Source organism: Ictalurus punctatus, chromosome 15 (genome assembly GCF_001660625.3).
Source record: "Ictalurus punctatus breed USDA103 chromosome 15, Coco_2.0, whole genome shotgun sequence".
Taxonomy (NCBI): domain Eukaryota; kingdom Metazoa; phylum Chordata; class Actinopteri; order Siluriformes; family Ictaluridae; genus Ictalurus; species Ictalurus punctatus.
Window position 1 is genome coordinate 17,052,626 of NC_030430.2, and position 14,785 is coordinate 17,067,410.

At 37.3% G+C, this 14,785-nt stretch overlaps 1 long non-coding RNA gene across 1 annotated transcript; it reads left to right on the plus strand.

Moving 5' to 3' along the window:
- Positions 1–7,670: 7,670 nt before the first annotated feature.
- Positions 7,671–11,172, plus strand: LOC108275714 (uncharacterized). Its single transcript, XR_001814749.3, has 4 exons — positions 7,671–7,994; positions 8,254–8,397; positions 8,915–9,005; positions 10,866–11,172. It is a non-coding gene; the product is annotated as an uncharacterized LOC108275714 (long non-coding RNA).
- Positions 11,173–14,785: the final 3,613 nt, after the last annotated feature.

Here is a 14,785-nt window from a genome sequence, read left to right on the forward strand (position 1 = left end):
CAAGGTACAAAAAGTATAGCCAAAAATACAAATTCACATAATGTCAGAGATCAAAAATTCTTTGGCACAGGCCAGGTATTATCCACAGCGTATACCCTAAATTACACATTACATTTTTTTTCCTGAGAGTGCAAATGGGGGAATAATGTTTTCTAGCCCCACATGTTTACTTAAAGCAAACAATAGAACTGTGGGATATCGAGCTACAGGTGTACTATATATCAACACATCCGCTTTCATGATGACTACTTTACCACCTCTGCCCACCTGTTCTCATGCCCCCCCCCCCCCCCCCTGTGTTGACTCACTGCATTTCCCTGAATACAGTGGCTGCTTTCCATAATGATTCAACATGCAGCCAGGCTCATTACAGCAGTCTAAACCGTCTGTAGGCCTGCTGAACTCATCCTCAAACCTTTCACAATACTGCCACACCTTCCTGGCTAAAGCCTGTTGTCTAGTTTTCTAGAAGAAATAAAATGAGACCCTGTTTTTGCCAGAAGATAATTTAGTCAGTCTGAGGCATTATATAAATGCCTTTGGTGAGGAGGCTTGTGCAGCAGAGAGACCAAGGAGTCTTCTTGCAATAATATTGAGATTAATAGGAATCAGTGGTGCTGTGTGGGGAGTGTTAAAAAGGCTTTACTGTCCCCTTGTGTTCAGACCGGCTGTGCACAACTTAGACACAGAACGTCCTAATCAGGAACTACACATCAGAAACAATAGCATGCCCACCATTCAGGAAGGTGGATTATTCCTATATTTCACACTGTCTGCTTTATTTGTTGGCAGCACTTGCTTTGATATCTATTACTGTGTATCACAATAATGGTGTTCCAGCACATATACTAGAATGTTATTGACTCCGAAATGCCTGGGAACATGAACAGTGTTGCACTTTTGATCACCTATAAAGATGTCACACACACACACACACACACACACACACACACACACACACACACACACACACACACACACACACACACACACTCTGATGAATAACGCTACAAAAACCCAGTTGCTTTGCACATTTCAGGAAGCCATCTGGGAAAGGATCAAGAGGAACTGTACAAGAATGAGACGAGTTGTACCAAACACGGTAGTTTCAGTTTTACAAAACTCTGAATACAAAAAAGTCAGCATACCATTTGAATGAAATAAATGAGATAAATGTAACATTTCCTATTATTATTATTAACATTATTATTATTATTATTATTATTATTATTATTATTATTATTATTATTATTATTTTAATAAAGGTATGTTGTTTTTTTCTTTTTCCTCCAATGAATCATGGGGAATGCAAACTTTTGCACTGATCTGTAGGATAGAAGGGCTTCAAGATTCTCATCACAAGCAGACCATTAATTGCTAATATGCCTACCCTCTTAGTAAAAGGGGTTCTTTAAGTGGTCTGTGGGTAGCTTCTTAGCTTCTACCTTTATTGCAGGATTCTACAAACAGCCTTTAAAGTTTTCCCCAGATGGACAACCTGAAGTACCTTCAGAGTTTCTAGATGTAATTTTTTTCTTCTGAGTACAGTAATAATTTGCTGTGAAAAGCTGAAGTTTTTGCTTCAGTTTACTTACATAACCCTGGCTTTTGAACAGTAGTCATGTATTTGGAGCTTTAATCCTTCACAGGACACACTCCATCTCTATGCAGTCCTGTTTGGTTGTCCGTGGTTTGGGCCACCTCATTGCTACCACACACATGCAGACCTCAGCTCTGGGTTACTCATTCTCTCTCTGTTTCCCCACCAGAGCCTCCAGAGATCTCAGCACAAGCACCTCTTTCTTTTCAGAAATAGATGTCAGGCTTGAGGTATTTGGATGCGAATTTTGTCACTGTTCTGTCCTTAGGTCATGTCTAAAGGAAATGTAACATGAGGTAATCTCACAATCACCCAAGATATTTAAACTAATCCATTCTTTCATTCTACATAGTCACACTCCCTGTGTATTGTACATTGTACAATTTTGACTGTATAACACTAACGGGTTTCTTTTTCATATATAAAATCCTTCACAATATAGGAAGTGCATCTTTCACAATACAGGAATAGTTCGTTTTGAAAATTAAATCTCTAAGATCTGATTTTCCGTTCAACATACAGATTTTAATCGTACAGTTTTTGTAATTTTTCAGTACTTATCTCATATAAGGGCCATTGCATTAGTATACCATGGCAATTGCATCATTTACACACTTTTTCACTACTGGCAGTATTTATATGGTACCAATACATACCAGGAACACCCCACAAGGCCTGCCATTTTAGAGATGCTCTGACCCAGTCATCTAGCCAACACAATTTGGCCCTTGTCAAAGTCGCTCAAATCCTTACACTTGCCCATTTTTCCTGTTTCCAACACATCAATTTTGAGAACTGACTGTTTACTTATATATCCTACCTTCATTATATGGCATAATATATTGCAACCTGTGACAGGAGCCATTGTAACAAGATAATCAGTGTTATTCACTTCACCTGTCAGTGATTTTAATGTTATGGCTGATTGGTGCTGTGCAAAACCCATCCATCCATCCATCCATCCATCCATCCATTTTCCATACCGCTTATCCTACCCAGGGTTTCAGGGGAGCCTGGAGCATATCCAAGGGAACTTGGGGCACAAAGCAGGGGACACACTGGATGCGGTGCTAATTTATCGCAGGGCACAATCGCAGACACACTCACACACTAAGGATAGTTTGGAAATGCCAATCAGCCTACAACACGTCTTTGGACTGGGGGAGGAATCCAGAGTACCCAAAGGAAACCCCTGAAGCATGGGGAGAATATGCAAACTCTGTGCACACAGAGCAGAGATGGGATTCAAACCCCCATCCCCGGAGGCAAAACCATTATCGAAAAATCACATACACTTCATTTGTGATCATATATCACATGGTATGAAAATATGAAAGAAGCATGTGCTCATGTGTGAAAAACATTATGCCATGATTATGCCCTGAAATTTCAAATATAAATTTGAGGAAAGACATGTGAAATCATGTGAATAATATGTGATTATGCGTGAAAAATCAAAACACGTGAAAAATTCATGTGTGAAAAAAAAATGAATCGTGAGAAAATCACTTCAAATATGAAATAAAAACAACATGCTCTAGTTGACTTGAAAATAATTGATCAAACATTAAAAAAAACATGTTCAGTAGATGTTCAAAAGGTCACATGTAAAACAGCATGTGAACTGTAAAAAAAAAGAGATGAAATTCATGGTTTCATGTGACATTTGAAATTTATATATAACATTTGTGACTTCTGTAAGGCTATAAAAAAAACATTTGTAAAAACTACAATATTATACTCATACATCTGATTCACGACAACAAACAAAGAAGTTCTGGCTTAATGCAAATCTGAAGATTTCATCATTTTAAAGATAACATTGTTTGTATTCACATAATTAGCTGGTTTCCTAATTTTAAAAAAAAAGAAGTTATTGTTCAAAAGCCATTTGCTTATGCAAAGAAGGCACAGACTAATAATAAGCTGAGACTTATAGCAAGTCATTTGCTTATTCGGATTAAGTTCATTTTGCATTGTTCACAAAATTGGAACTACAATAATCACAAGATTGGTGGCTTAAATTAGAACTCTAAATTGCAGTTCGGCACTCAGAAAAGGATGGAGATGCTGCAGGGAAAGTACTTTACTGCCTCCCTGTGTTTAGTATAGCACATACAGTTTGATTTAAAAATGAATGAGAATGAAGTGAATTAATATTGACAGTGAAATTTATTTATTCATATAGTTAATAATATGCCATGGGATTTGTTGTATAATTGTGAAATAGGTCTAAATAATGGTGTGATATTTAGAGTGATGTGGCAATCAAGTAACATTACCACTATCTATCTTTCTATCTATCTTTCTATCTTTCTATCTAACCATCCAACCATCCATCCATCAATCTATCTATCTATCTATCTATCTATCTATCCATCTATTTGTCTATATATAGACAATATTGGCACCCTTGGTAAATATGAGCAAAGAAGGCTGTGAAAAATTGTCTTTATTGTTTAGCCTTTTGATCTTTTGTTTAAAAAAATCACTCATGGATATTAAACAATTGCAAACACAACACAGGATTATTGGCACCCTTATGAATTCATATAAGAAAAATATATTTTAAGTATATTCCCATTAATATTTTTAAAAAAATAATAATAATTAGTACACGTGGGTGGCTAGAAACAGGAAAATGTTCAACTATGACTTCCTGTTTCACAGGGGTATAAATATGAGGTAACACATAGGCCAAATTCCCTTAGTCATTCATAACAATGGGTAAGACCAAGGAATATAGCTGTGATGTGCAGCAAAAGGTTGTTGAGCTTCACAAAATGCCCATTTCTATCATCAGGACAATAATTAAGAAGTTCCAGTCAACTGGAAATGTTATGAATCAATCTGGAAGATGACGTGTGTCTATATTGTCTCAATGCACTATGAAGAGGACGGTTCTAGTGGCCAAAAAATATCCAAGGATCACAGCTGGAGAATTGTAGAATTTAGTTGCGTCTTGGGGTCAGAAAGTCTCCAAAACTACAATCACCACAAGTTGTTTGGAAAGGTTTCAAGAAAAAAAGCCTCTACTGTCATCCAAAAACAAACTCAAGAATCTTCAGATTTCCAGACACTACTGGAACTTCAAATGGGATCGGGTTCTATGGTCAGATGAAACCAAAATAGAGCTTTTTGGTAATAAACACCAGAGGTGGTTTTGGTGCACACAGAGAGGTAGCCATATGGAAAAGTACCTCATGCCCATGGGTAAATGTGGTGGTGGCTTTTTAATGTTTTGGGACTGTTTTTCTGCCAGAGGACCTGGACATTTTGTTAGTATACATGGCATCATGTACTTGATTAAATATCAACAAATATTAAATGAAAACTGACTGCTTCTGTCAGAAAGCTTAAAATGGGCCATGGTTGGATCTTCCAGCAGGACAATGATCCAAAACATACATCAAAATCAACACAAAAATGGATTATTGACCACAAAATCAAGGTCTTCTCAAGGCCATACCAGTCCCCTGACTTGAAACCCATAGAAAACCTGTGGGGTGAACTGAAGAAGAGCGTCCACTAGTATGGACCTTGAAATTTGAAGTATCTGGAGAGATTCTGTATGGAGGAATGATCTCAGATCCCTTGCCATGTATTCTCCAACCTCATCAGGCATTATAGGAGAAGACTCAGAGCTGTTATCTTAAAGGGTGCCAATAATTGTTGCACACGTATATTTAACAAAGATATACAGTTCTGTGCAAAAGTCTTAGGCACCCTATTTTTTTAGTACAAACTTTGTTATAGATTTTTTATTTTGACTTCTACATTTGAGTCAGGACGAAAACATTTTAGATTCCCAAACATTAGTTTTTAGCACAAAATTAAATGTTTGTATGTTAGTAAAGAAAGCAGCATATAAAATGGTAAGAGACACTTTTCAGACAAAAAAACACAATGAAGACTGCTAGGTTTGCTGCAAAAATAAGAAGAAAGTGCAACAGTCAAAGTCTCCAGAAGAACCGTGGCTGGTTCTGCAAGATGCTCAATAAAACTTGCAGCTAATTTCCTTATAAAACTGCACAAATTTTACCTGAGACTACTTTTTTTTTTTAAAGCAAAGGGACGTCACACCAAATATTGCCTTTGTTTCACTGATTACTATTTATTGCTCTTTATACATTTTATTAAGGGAGAAACATTTAATTTCATTATTTTGATTATATTTGCTCTAAAGCATTTCTTTGCATGTGACTAAGACTTTTGCACAGCACTGTATATATATATATATATATATATATATATATATATATATATATATATATATATATATATATATATATATATATATATATATATATATATACACACACACACACACACACACACACACAGACAGACTGGAGTCCAAAAGTCTGAGATCACTAGTGAAAATTATTCTGTTTAATTAGTTAAACAGTTCATTTATCACAAAGGTTTTCATTGCAAATTAAATTATCAGCAATAACCTGAGTGAAAAGATTAGAAATATTTATCAGCCCATTAATATGGGATGTAGTACTTTTGTTTTAGATTTTGGATTGCAGCCATTTTGTTTATAAATAGAATATTTAGTCAGTGGCTGCACTCATTTACTGTTGTGTTCAGGCAATTCCATGCATTATGTTTTATTTTTTTTTCCCTTTGCGTTTATTTATCATCGTTAGGGACGAGGATGAAAGGTCGAGTCTGTTTGAAGGTAACGTGGCTCACTTTACACTGCTGGCAGAGAAGCTGGGTGCAGAATTAAATTACCCAGCACTCAGCTGTCTGTATGTGAAATTCACATTTTCCTGCACAGCACCAGCACAATAATGCTGAGCGTGCTGATATCTGCAGGGGGGAGGCATGCAAATGCTGCTGCGAGCGGCTCGCTTACTCCTCCTCTTTTTCCGCCAGCCTTTTAAAATCTCTCCATCTCAGAGCAATCAATACCTTGTCCCATCAGGCAGCCCCCGGCCTGCGCATTCTCCTACAGCAGCTAAAGCTCTGCTCCCCCGGTTTACGTCAAGGTGAGTGAGTGCCTGATGCGTCAGGAAGTGCAGTCATTCCTCTGCATTCAGCTGCTGGTGGGCTCACTATGGCAGCAAATTGCTGGCATAGTGATAGGAGAGGGAATTTGTTTATTCATAAATACCTTGCAGCTGAGTGAATTTAATATCGAGCTGCAAAGCTAAAAATCATCAGTGTGGGATCGAAGTATTCTATTCTATTGCATTTATTACTTACTCATAAAAATCTGCCAGCTAATGGAATTTAACATCATACATTATAGCTGAAAAACATCAGAGTGGGATTGTACTCTTCTATTCTATTCTATTTTATTCACTCATAAATACCTTAGAGATAAATTGACTTTAATATTCTACAGAATATCTGAAAGATATCGAAGTAGGGTCAAAGCATTTTATTCTGTTCTATTCTATTCACTCATAAATACTTTGCAGCTGAGTGACTTTAATATCAAACTGTGAAGCTAAAAATCATCAGAGTGGTACTGAAGTATTCTATTCTACTGCATTTATTGTTTACTCATGAAAATCTGCCAGCTGATGGAATTAATATATATTTATTAAATTAAAAGTATAGCTGAAAAACATCAGTGGGATTAAAGTATTCTATTCTGTTCTATTTAGAAGTAAATATATTGCAGCTAAGTGAATTTAGCATATTTTTGGGTTGCTGAAAAATATCAAAGTGCAGCTGAATTATTCTATTCTATTCTGTTCTGTTCTATTGTGTTCTATTCACTCATAAATGCCTTGCAGCTGAGTGATTTCAATATCCTACTGTATAGCTGAAAGACATCAAAGTGGGATCAACACATTCTGTCTTATTCCATTTTATAAATTTACTCATAAAGATCTGCCAGTGGATTGAATTTATTATCCCACTCTATAGCTGCCACACAAAAAAACTGAAATCCAAGTGAATTCTATTCTATTCTATTCTATTCTATTCTATTCTATTCTATTCTATTTATTTACTTATAAATATATTGCAACCAATTGAATTTATATCTTTGGGTTATGCCAGGAAAAAAAACCCAAAAAAGCCAAAAAACAGAAAAAGTGAGACTTACATATTCTATTCTATTCTATTCTGTTCTATTCTATTTACTCTTAAATATCTGGCAGTGGATTGAATTGAATTTCTTATTGTATCACTCAATGTGGAATTGAAGTGTTCTATTCTAGTCCAATCTATGCAGTCATAAATGTTTTGAAGCTGAGTTAATTTAATATCTGCTTTAAACTTAAACAGTCATTGGAGTGGGATTTCAATATTCTGTTCTAAAGCTTCTTTCCACATACCCATACGAAAAGATGGGAGTGCTTACTGTGAGCATCACAGGTTTATGTAAAATGCAGTGCATCAGTCCAGGTGCACTACAGCTGGGAGCAAGGTGAGCTTTTGTAGTTTTTTTTTTTTTGAGTGTGTGTGTGTGTGTGTGTGTGTGTGTGTGTGTGTGTGTGTGTGTGTGTGTGTGTGTGTGAATATATGCTGTATACACATAAAGGTTGGTGTATGTCTGGTCTTGTGCATTGCTGTGAACTTTCATGCAGTGATCTTCAGTCATTAGGAAGGTGTGCAGTGTGGGACGCTTGCTGCAGTGCACGTGCACCGCTGCTATTATTGCAGCTCATTTGTCAAATTGCCTGCAGGTCTTGAGTGGTGCATTGCTGCTGAAAGAGAGAGGCAATCAGCATTAAAACATGGCTGTGGCGGATCGCATGTGGGCCATAGTGTTGATTTGCTGCAGTCTCCTTGGGCTCTCCATGGGAAAGGAATCTAGCAAGGGAAACCCTGTAAGGAAGTACGATGCACACAAAGTGTTCAATGAAAAAAATAAAAAGATTTTTATGTAGATCTGTTTTTATAAATTTCTATTTCTTTTTACCATTTAGTGCTTTTTTTTCTTTTTCTTTTTTTTGCTTTATCAAAAGTGGCATTTTCTCAGCACATATTGGACATGAATGTTGCCAGTTAAGGACATGTATAGGACAAAACCCTTGGTACCTTTATTCAGGTCATAATTTATCTTTGGCCCTTGTAGCAGCTGATACATTTCCTGTCTACAGTGCTTTAAATTCTCAACACTGGAACGACACCAAATTGCTGTATTTGGGATACATTTGTAATAACCAACAAACTGGCAACTCAGTGAATATTGCACATTAAAAATAAAATAGTGATGTTTTCTGAATGGATTCTTTAATTTCTAAAATAACATAACTGATTGCATGGTAGCTGTAATCAAGCAAAGTAAATATTAATATAAGGATATGACATGTTAGTCATGTGATGTTATTTGTATACTTGCAGTATTGTATGTTAAAGGATGAAAACAATGAACAATATTCTACTGGATACTACTGGATATTTTCAACACAGTATAGAAAAGGATCCCAACACTGTAAGTTGTGTATTATATTCTGGTGTATGTTTATGTCTGGTAATAAGCCCCTCTTTCCTGTGCATAAGCCTGTTGTCCAATAACATCATTAGACTGAAGGCATTCTTAGTGATTTTCAAGCAAAGCTTTTCCAATGAGATTATCACATTATGACAAACTGCTGCTTCAACATCCTGATCTCACGGAGGGAGGTTTTCTGGAACCTATGCCATATATCTGACTTTAACAAATGGTAAAGTTGTATTCAAGCCAGGACAGAAAAAACACTCAGACATATCACAATAGCCATTGTGTAGAGAAAGCTCACATACTGTACATCTGAAAGAGGAAAAAATATATTGCTTTAGGTGTTCGTTTTGTATTTATTTGTAAATAAGCTCTTTGATGGTGTACTAGTACAGCTAAAATATTGTGATGGCTTCCAGTAGCTGTATAAGATGATCCATATACAACACAGACATGACTACATAATGTCCCTGTAGAAAAGCTTTTCTTTCTGCTGCACCTGTTTTCATGAGGCAGAGGGAGATTGAATCTAAAGTGTAAAGTATCAGGGATAAGAAAGGAAACAGGACAGGAAAGAGCTTGAACCGGAACACCTGTAATTAATCAACAACAACAATCATAACTACTTCTACATTTCAGGCATAGGTATATATCATTTACTGTTGTTAAAATTATCATTAAATACATGGTTTATCAAATTACATTCATTACAGGGATTTGAAACAAACAAAAGAAATCACTGTAATTGCTGTAATTTGATAAACCATGCTTAATTTCTGGAGCTGTGAATCGAATTCCAGTATAGAAATGTGAATTTGTTTTGCATATCTTGTTTTATACCATGGAATAATGAGCATAGATGAAAAGATAGAACAGTGCACAAAACAAGAAAAAATATTCAAATTGCAATAAATAAAAATAATAGGAACAATTTTATAAATGTACAAAAATGTACAAGGACCTTGATTAATTACTGATTTTGTCACAAAATTTTAGCCCCAATTTCTCTCTGTATTGTGTTGTTTTTGATAACTAATCTATCTATCTATCTATCTATCTATCTATCGATCGATCGATCTATCTATCTATCTATCAATCTATCCTTCTATCTATCTACTGTATCTATTTATCTATCCACACTATATACCTTTGACCATATAGTGTAGATAGATAGAAAGAAAGATAGATAGATTATCAAAAACAACACAATACAGAGAGAAATTGGGTCTAAAATGTTGCGAAAAATCAGTAATTAATCAAGGTCCTTGTAAATTTTTGTACATTTATAAAATTGTTCCTATTATTTTTATTTTATACATAGACAACACAATACTGAGGTTCGATTTATTATTATCATTATTATTATTATTATTAGTAGTAGTAGTAGTAGTAGTAGTATAATTATTATTATTATTATTAGTAGTAGTAGTAGTAGTAGTAGTAGTATAGTAATAATTATTATTAGTAGTAGTAGTAGTATAATAATAATAATAATAATAATAATAATAATAATAATAATAATGATAATAATAATGATAATAATAATAATAATAATAATAATAATAATAATAATAATAACCAAATATTTAACATAGTTTCAGTACTAACACAAACACAAAATATTCTGAACTATTAACTGACAGTATGTTATTTGAATATTAACCTGTAATGTTTTATAAAGCAGTAAAAAAAAAATAATAAAAAAAATAAAAGGGCTGTATAACTCTTAAAACTGTCTATCTGTACAGGAATGGTTTTGTGTATACGTTAGAGAACTTGAGAGGTTCATTAAACACACAAATTAGAACAGAGCCCATTTGTATGACACATTTATGCAAATCTGTTTCCCCCCAGGTCACACCAGGCAACGGTGTACTGTCTCTTTAAATGTGCTACTGCAAAATGTTCTCCGTTGATGTGTTCTGCAAAGCAGCAGATCTGTCCTGTGATTCCTTGGAGCTGAAAATCTGGTATTAAATGGTGTCCTGCAGAAGGAGAATCAACGCCAAATGTTAGCATTATCTCATGAACTTTTTTTCACATTAGAGATGTTCTGGCACATTTGGTGTAAATGAAATGGCAATAAAATGCTACATTGTAGAAGCTTGCGTGGATTTCTTGAACCTTTAGTTTCAACAGTGGTCAGAGAAAGGTCATAGAAATGCTATTATGGAAATGATTTTTTTTTAATCCTATGGCAGCTTACATTCCCTGTGGCTAAACACTATTAGAAGGAATGCAGCACTGAGAGAAACCATGCTTACTATCTGAATCTTCAGAAGATCTATATATGCATCTTTATCCTTTACTGTACACAAAACTACAATAAGATGCTGTTTTTGTGCAACCAAGCACAGTATGGGAAATCTCTGCTTCTCTCTTGTTGTGTTAATATCTCATGTAATACCATGGGCATGTGAATACCGACCACTCTAGACTTCAATGAACCACTTAATATTTAACTGAGGAGTTAAATGATCCGTGCACACCCGTTTCATTAAGTGTTTTTTTTTTCAGGAGTTGCCACAGAAACGTGCAACAACGCAAGTGGAATGCAAAGCACGCAACGTTTATTTTGAAAATCCGAATTACTTGAGCAAGTTATTTTGGGTTTGGCTCACACACAGATCACTGGAATGAGGTTCCTGGGCTCATGGGGTCAAAACAAATTTCCTCTCATGAAGCCATGAATCCATGAAGCCGTGTGCCTCACATGTACATATGGCCACTCCAGAGGCAGCTGATCCATCATGTAGCATTTACTCTAATCTCTCTAATGCTGCAGTTTACAGGCAACGCAGCAGCAAGTGAATATCATCCAAACGTACAACTCTGAGTCTCATCTACCTGCTTTGTACTTGAAGAAACACAGAGAGCTCAGAATGCAGGCATTTGTTTAGAAGGTTTTCTGCATTTTATAACACACATGAGAATAAGGCTGAGGTTTTTTTTATGCAAGCGGTTCAGTATTATTTCTTTCTGGGAAGGAAAAGTCTAGGTGATAAAAGATCCGCCATATAAACGGTGCACAAAATTTGAAATGTGTGTGTGTGTGTATGCGTGCGTGCGCGCGTGTGCATGTGTGTGTGTGTGTGTGTGTGTGTGTGTGTGTGTGTGTGTGTGTGTGTACGGGTGTGGGGGTTGGGGGGATGGGGGCATGTTACACAGGGCATGCACTCTGTGTGCATGGAGCTTGCATGCTCTCCCTGTACCTCAGGGTTTTCCTCTGGGTACTCCATTTTCCTCCCCAAGTCCAAAGACATGCGCTGTAGGCTGACTGGCATTTCCAAATTGTCCGTAGTGAATGTGTGTGCAGTTGTGCCCTGCAATGGGTTGGCACCCCATCCAGGGTGTCCCGAGTTCAATAGGATAGTCTTCAGGCTCCCCGCAACCCTGTGTAGAACAAGTGGTATGGAAAATGGATGGATATATACCTGAACATAAAGGGCGGGGGGGCTGTGTAAACAGCCCAAATGTCCCCACAAGGTCAGAACTGTCAGATATTTCTATCCTGATAGGGACATTTTTATTGTGAGTTTGTGCAAAGGTAAAAGGTTTCCTTCTGGGTACTGAGATTATGGTTAGAGTTAGATTTAGGAGTAGCAAAGCATTAATTAGCTGCATTAATAATTATGTCAGCAGAATGTCCTCTGTGTGTGCGTGTGTGTGTGAGTGTGAGTGTGCGTGTGAGTGCTCTGCTCCAGTCTTGGCCCAGAGAGCAATTTGCCCTGCTTCCAAAAAATGAGGTCATCGAAAAGGCAGCGGCTTCGTGAATGGATTGTGCTAGTCTGACCAACTGACTAACGGCAGACCTGTGTCAGTCCTGTAACACTCTCAGCTGGTTGTGAGAGGGAGAGTGGATCATGCTGGAGCTGTATTCTTTGCATGGACAGCTGTCTCTGTCAGGCGCAAGTGGGGACAGACTGAGCAAACACTTCGATTCGGTTAAACCACTAACCTGACTAAGTGACAGAGAACTGCTGGGTAGTGTATAAAATCAATGCAGCTTTTATTATTGGCCCAGTCTATATATAGGCTGGAGAAATAAACCGCATCAATGCAGCACATGCAGTGAACATGCCTGCATGCTGACTCTGGTGTATCTCCTTATTAATTTATATAAATCGCGCCCTGCGTAGAATGACTTCAGTAGAGAATGCAGCGTTTACAGGAGCCTCATGCAGCACACACTGCTGCAGCAATACTGTCCATTTTTATTATTGTGTAAATGAGTTTGGTCACTGTTAGATATATAGCACATACAGATACAAACAAATTAAATGCATACACACACACACACACACACACACACACACACACACACACACAGCTACAGTACACCTGCATGGAGACAGCAGCAGTCCTAGAGCCAATGCATGCGTGTATGCAGCAAGACTAGAGAGGACACTGTAACAGCTGACTCAGAGTGTCAGGTGAGGCGCGGTAATGTGATCGGCCGTGTAAAAGGGCCTTCGCTTCTATTTTATTTATCAATGGAGATGCCATTACCGAAGGGTGGCACTCAGGGAAGAGATGCAAGGGTGAAAACATGTCAAAATAGGCGCAGGTTGTGAACATGTACAGTGCAGCTGCAGTGGTGCAGTGATGCTGAAAGGCCTGACCAGCAGTGCACGGCGTATGAAGGAGTGTGTATTTGTGAGGCCATGAAAGTGAAGAATCAATGGACTCTGATCAGCATATATGGTCAGCCATTTTTTGATAAGCATATTTGACTCCAATCTACTGTATATAAAACACTATATTGTGATTCTGTGGTTATATATTTATATAAAAAACAAGCTATAAATCACTATATTGTGATTCTATTTTAAAAGAAATTTGGAAACAGAAAGTGAGCAGAATGGCTATAAGACCAAGGTCAGTAAGCATGAATCGACCCGTTTCGTTAGTTTTGCTTGCAGGTCACCAGACATACAGAGACATATCCTATTCCTTGAAGTCTCTTTAACGTAATCCAAACCTCCTTCCTCTGTTCAGGTGTAAGTTCTAAGAGAGTGGTGTAGAGAACCGGAAACGGCAACGCTTGTGCTGCAGGAATGCAGTAGATGCAGCACTGCTGATGTGGAGCCAGTGAAGTTGAGATTGATTTTCCATCCCCAGATAAGACCAAACCTTTAACTGCACTCTCTCACACAATATGACCGAATTAATAACATTCACTGCTTTTTCCTTTGTTATTGTAAGGATCTCAGTTGTATGCCAAGCAGCTTGAGAGCACACTACAATCATCTTGATTGTCAAAATGCTTTGTGAGCTTCCTGTGTCAGATATTATGTTGCATTGCCACTGGTAATGGATCTCTTTCACTCGCAGACCATTGACCTGCTGGTTCCTGATACACCTTGGACGTACCAGGATCCAGTTTCTTAAGATGCTGGTAAAATGAAGTTTCGTATTTCCGCGTTCCTTTTCCTCCTATTGCTTCTCTGCTTTGCCAGTAGTACAGCAGAGAAAGAAACAGGATGGATGAAGCATGTGGCTTTGAATGTAGTTCCATATAATTAAGCCCTGATTGCCAAACCACTCTAAGTGTAGACGCATTATGTGGATTTAGGCCAGTGTCAGCTGTAAGGACGGATGCTCCCTGCACACTTCACTCTTAAAAAGGGTCACCCCTTTATCCGGAGCACTTATGGAGAGCAGGGGATTTGGATTTGGTGCCCCCCTCCTATACATGCACACTTTCAATCCCCCCCCTTTTTTTAGGAGCGTCTTGTCCAGCTGATGCAGCCGAGGGGGTGGAGGGTAACGGT